Consider the following 6,084-nt stretch of genomic DNA (forward strand, 5'->3'; position numbering starts at 1 on the left):
ATTGCTAATTAAGGAAAACCAGATATCAAGTTAAAGAATTTAGTATTCTTTTATGCATAGGGACATACAAGAGTCTGGGATTATTGAAGTTTTCCCTTTCATATGTATCTCAGCTCTTTGGGGCTAGCATCTTGCATATTTTTATCTTTCTTGAATTTTCTTAGGGCCTTCTGGCTCACACTGAAGGGCTGTAACTGCTGGTGATTGTGACATCCTTAAGTTCTTCATGCAGGAAGCGGCACTGCATGGCTCAGAAATTCACATTTGAAGGGCTAGAATCATGGATAGCTGTGACATATTTTTGCCCACCAACATGGCAGGAAACATTTCATTTCACACTGGTCATTTGCCCTATAGAGTTCTACAGTCTGAATTTTGCATGTCCCCGGTGTCATTTAACGTGTGCTTCTATCTGTGTCTCCTGTAAATTAGGAGCTAGAGCTAGAATTGTCATCAGATTCGGGTTTGATTCTGCCCTCACCCCCCAGACTACTTCAGGAGGGCCATAATGATAGGGACAGAATAAAGAGACTAAATAGATGATTAAATAGTTAATCCCACTAGGGGATTTAAAGTAGAAATATATGGAAGACCCTTGTAAGTTAATAATTACTTGAGAAAGCAGGTTTGCTTAACCACAAAACCAAACAGTCTTTGTTTAACAACAAAACCATGCAACAGAAACACAAGCCATGACCCAAAACAATAAAACAATGGTAACATGAGACAGACTGGTTCCAAATAGGAAAAGGAGTATGTCAAGGCTGTATATTGTCACCTTGCTTATTTAACTTATATGCAGAGTACATCATGAGAAATGCTGGGATGGATGAAGCACAAGCTGGAATCAAGATTGCCGGGAGAAATATCAATAACCTCAGATATGCAGATGACACCACCCTTATGGCAGAAAGTGAAGAGGAACTCAAAAGCCTCTTGATGAAAGTGCAAGAGGAGAGTGAAAAAGTTGGCTTAAAGCTCAACATTCAGAAAATGAAGATCATGGCATCCGGTCCCACCACTTCATGGGAAATAGATGGGGAAACAGTGGAAACAGTGACAGACTTTATTTTTCTGGGCTCCAAAATCACTGCAGATGGTGACTGTAGCCATGAAATTAAAAGACACTTACTCCTTGGAAGGAAAGTTATGAGCAACCTAGATAGCATATTCAAAAGCAGAGACATTACTTTGCCAACACAGGTCTGTCTAGTCAAGGCTATGGTTTTTCCAGTGGTCGTGTATGGATGTGAGAGTTGGACTATAAAGAGAGATGAGCGCCAAAGAACTGATGCTTTTGAACTGTGGTGTTGAAGAAGACTCTTGCGAGTCCCCTGGACTGCAAGGAGATCCAACCAGTCCATCCTAAAGGAGATCAGTCCTGGGTGTTCATTGGAAGGACTGATGTTGAAGCTGAAACTCCAATACTTTGGCCTCCTGATGCAAAGATCTGACTCATTTGAAAAGACCATGATGCTGGGAAAGATTAAGGGTAGGAGGAGAAGGGGATAACAGAGGATGAGATGGTTGGATGGATTCACCAACTCAATAGACATGAGTTTGGGTAAACTCTGGGAATTGGTGATGGACAGGAGGCCTGGCGTGCTGCAGTCTATGGGGTTGCAAAGAGTCAGACACAACTGAGTGACTGAACTGAACTGAACATGAGACCTACATCCCGCCCAGTGAGTTCAGTGAGTTAGTAACCCCCAAAACATGTTGTTTATCCCCTAAGACATGTTCTTTGCACAATGCCCCCAAACAATAAAACAGTTGGAGAAAATAATACAACCTGCCCAATGATGTCATCAGGGTAATGACCATCAAAACAGGCTCTGTGCACACAAAAAACAATCATTTATGGGAAGGTAACTTTTCAAAATGAAAGACTCTCATTGTACTGAGACTTGAAAATATTTTTCCAAAGTGTTATGACAGTCCTGGCCTGACCATATAGGGAGGGACAAATAAACTTCCCTGCTCTATATGGGGAGGAACTGGTGATGGAAACGTGACGTCTTCTCAAGACAGACAAAGAAGGTCTTCTCTCCTTCCCCATTTTTCCTTTGATTATAAAAGTGTAGCCACTAAGTTCTTGGGGGTGCAACATTTCTCAGTCGCTTGCTTGTAAACCTCCCAAGTGTCTTATTATAATAAATCACTTATCTACCACTTTGCTCTTCCTGAATTCTTCTCTGCATGAAGACATAAAGAACTATGGTGCCAGAGCTCTTCAGAGCCCTGGAAATGACACCAATCAGTTTCAGTAATGCCCGATTGTCTCCCTTCTTGGCATCAGTATGATTTTGTGCTGGGAAGAGAAACACTGGGATTTTCCCAAAGGGCTCTCTGTAAAGTGGAATCTGGGCAGAGTTAGGGAGATTGCGAAGCAGGAAGGCCAGCTGAGAGGCTTCTGCAGTGATCTCAGCAAGCTGCTGCCCTCCAGCCTCATCCAGGATCTCTTGTAAAGGGGGCAGCAGAGGATGAGATGGTTGGATGGCATCACCGACTCAACGGACATGAGTCTGAGCAAACTCTAGGAGATGGTGAAGGACAGGGAAGCCTGGCGTGCTGCAGTCCATGGGATCACAAAGAGCAGGACACAACTGAGCGACTGAACAGCAACACCAATGACAAACGAGGGGTGCCTTTGTTCAGAACGCCCTCTGCAGCTGCAGGCATCCCTCTGAAACCACAGGCTTGTTTTTGTGACCTGGAGGGACTTGGGAGTCACCTGAGGGCCATGAAGCAACTAAATACAGCAAAATGAATGAGCCATTTTATGGCTATTAAAAAACCCACTTTTGTTTTTTTTCTGAAGTTTGTTGGGTGAATCAGATCTGCAATATGCTGCCCCTCCCTGGAAACATAAAATCCCCAGGGGTTAGAAGGTAAGCTGGGAAGAACCGGAGCACAACGAGAATCCCTGCCTGTGTGGTTTGCTGTGTGTGTTTTAAAGGAGAGAAACATCAGCGTTTTTTTTGTTTGTTTTTTGTTTTTGTTTTATTGGCAAATACTTACAGTGAAAAAGATCCAGATTGCGATGTCTCATCTTTTCAAAAAGGTACAAGGAATTTAATGTTTGAAAATGGCTTTCAGTTTCTTTGGGAGTCAAAAATAGTCCTGTAGTCTCTATGTCCATCGGCTAGTCTCTGACCCTCCCTGAAATGAAGGAGAGAAAGCGGGGAGCATATCACACCCACTACACACAGAAGTATCCAGTAATGTAATTTTTGAATGTGTAACTCAGCTTATTTTCCCATAGTCTTGAGTCATAAAATCAGACATTAGTTTTAGAAAACACTTTGATTCTAAGATGTAATAAAATTGTATTTGATGCTGTGAAACATTTTAAAGTGTGCTTTTAAAGGAAAATAATGCACTTTGGATAACTATTCAGGAGCTTGGCTATTCAAAATAAACTATAAAATGCAAATAAAAATGTACTTGGAGTCTGTTTGAGCTTTGGCACACACCTTAGAAATCTGCTGTGCCAACAAGAATGGCAGCTGAACTGAGCAGGCCCCCCGGGACCCAGCACCGACACTGCACCCACTCTCCAGACCTTGCAGCTTGATCTAATGCAAACTAATGCCGAGGACACCTCAGCATCTACGTCTGAGCATCCTGAGGATGCTGATTGTAAGAATGAGCAGCTTGAAGTGGCATGGAGGGAGCAGAGAAGCAGACAGAAGCAGATCTGATACGCCCTCAGAGGAACATTTTGGGCAGCAGCTGGGGAAGGTGGAAGGAAGGACTCTGAAGCCTCTTAAGTCAAGGTTTTAGAATTTGACTACCACTTCCTGGCTGGGTGGGTGATCTTGGACAAGTCATTTAATCCCTTCTTCATTTCCTTTCTCAATTAATGGATATAAAAGACATTCCTGGTGGTACAGTGGATAAGAATCCACCTGCTAATGCAGGGGACATGGGTTTGATCCCTGGTCTTGGAAGTTTCCACATGCCACAGGACAACGAAGCCTGTGTGCCACCACTCCTGAAGCCTGTGCTCTGCAATAAGAGAATCCACCACAATGAGAAGCCCGCACAATACAATTAGAAAGTAGCTCCTTTCCCTACAACTAGAGCAACCTGCATGCAGCAATGAAGAGACCCAGCACAGCCAAAAATAAGATTAATTATTTTAAAAGTCTATTTTAAAAAATTCTTTGCTTGTAGTAACCAGTAATAGGTGGGGACTAGAAATAATGGTTAGGAATATTGACTGGAACCAAATAGTTGACCAAGAAATGATAAATGTTAATATTACCAGGATACACAAGAAAGTAAATCAATAATAAAGGAAGAGGTTAGCTGTCATTTACAGCTGAGGGCTTCCCTGGTGGTTCAGACGGTAAAGTGTCTGCCTGCAATGCGGGAGACCCGGGTTCGATTCCTGGGTCGGGAAGATCCCCTGGAGAAGGAAATGGCAACCCACTCCAGCACTCTTGCCTGGAAAATCCCATGGACAGAGGAGCCTAGTAGGCTACAGTCCATGGGATCACAAAGAGTCGGACATGACTGAGCAACTTCACTTTCACTTTTCTTAGCTGAGAGAGTATTCTGTAATCTCGTTTTTGTTATTCAGTAAAGGTAACATCAGTGGAGAAGGCAATGGTACCCCAATCCAGTACTCTTGTTTAGAAAATCCCGTGGTCGGAGGAGCCTGGTAGGCTGCAGTCCATGGGGTCAGGAAGAGTCGGACACGACTGAGCGACTTCACTTTCACTTTTCACTTTCCTGCATTGGAGAAGGAAATGGCAACCCACTCCAGTGTTCTTGCCTGGAGAATCCCAGGGACGGGGGAGCCTGGTGAGCTGCCGTTTATGGGGTCGCACAGAGTCGGACACGACTGAAGTGACTTAGCAGCAGCAGCAGCAGCAAAAGTAATATCAAGGGATTTCTCTAATTTATGAATATTGAAAGTCTGTGGTATGATAACCAGCTTCCGAGATTATGTCCTGTGACTCATAGTCTTCGTGACTAGAGGGGGATGTGTAATCTCTCCATGTTGTAAGAGGACTGGCCTGTGTGGTTTATAGAAGATGGCAGAAATAATGGAAGTCACTTTTGAGATTAGGTCATACATTGTATCCATATGCAAATGAATGAGGTTGGATCTTTATCTCATATCATATGCAGAGAATTTAGTAAAAAATGGATCAAATACCTGAGTGTAAGAACTAGAACTATAAAACTCTCAGGAAAAACACAGGAAAATCTTTATGAATTTGGATTAGGCAATGGTTTCTTAAAAACACACACACACAAAAAGAAAAAAGTGGATAAACTGGATGCCATCAAAACCAAAAATTTTTGTGTTTCAAGACCAAAGTCTTGGGATTTCCCTGGTGGTCCAGTGGCTAAGACTCCAAGATTCCAATGCAGGGTGCCCAGGTTCAACCCCTGGTCAGGGAACTAGGTCCCGTATGCCACAACTTAAAAAAGAAAAAAGATCCCCCATGCCACAATGAAGGTTGACAATCCTGTGTGCCTCAACTAAGACTCAGCGTATCCAAATAAATAAATAAATACATTTTTTTTTAAAAAGACCAAAGTCTTGATCAAGAAATGGAAAAGAAAAAAATTTTCTCCCACAAAATGGGAGAAAAATTTTGCAAATTGTATTTGAAAAGGGTCTTGTATCTAGAATATATAAATAACACATATCGCTCAATAATAAAAAGATAAATAAATGTACAAAGGATCTGAACAGGCCTTTCTCCAAAGAAGATACACACACAGCCACTAAACACATGCAAAGATGATCAATATCACTGGCCATGAGGGAAATGCAAATCAAAAACACAATGAAATACCACTCTATCCTGACTAGGATGGCTGTATTAAAAAAGACAATAACAAGTGTTGCCATGGATGTGAAGAAATACAGCCCTTTATCCGTTGTTGTATACATTGAGAATGTAAAACAGTACAGTTACTTTGATAAGCAGTTTAGCAGTTTCTCAAAATGTTAAACATTGACTTATCATATAACCGCAATTCTATTCCTAGGTATATGCCCAAGAGAAGTAAAAACACATGTGAACACAAATACTTGTACATGAATATTCATAGTAGTAT

This window comes from Bos indicus, chromosome 26 (assembly GCF_029378745.1).
Source record: "Bos indicus isolate NIAB-ARS_2022 breed Sahiwal x Tharparkar chromosome 26, NIAB-ARS_B.indTharparkar_mat_pri_1.0, whole genome shotgun sequence".
Lineage (NCBI taxonomy): Eukaryota > Metazoa > Chordata > Mammalia > Artiodactyla > Bovidae > Bos > Bos indicus.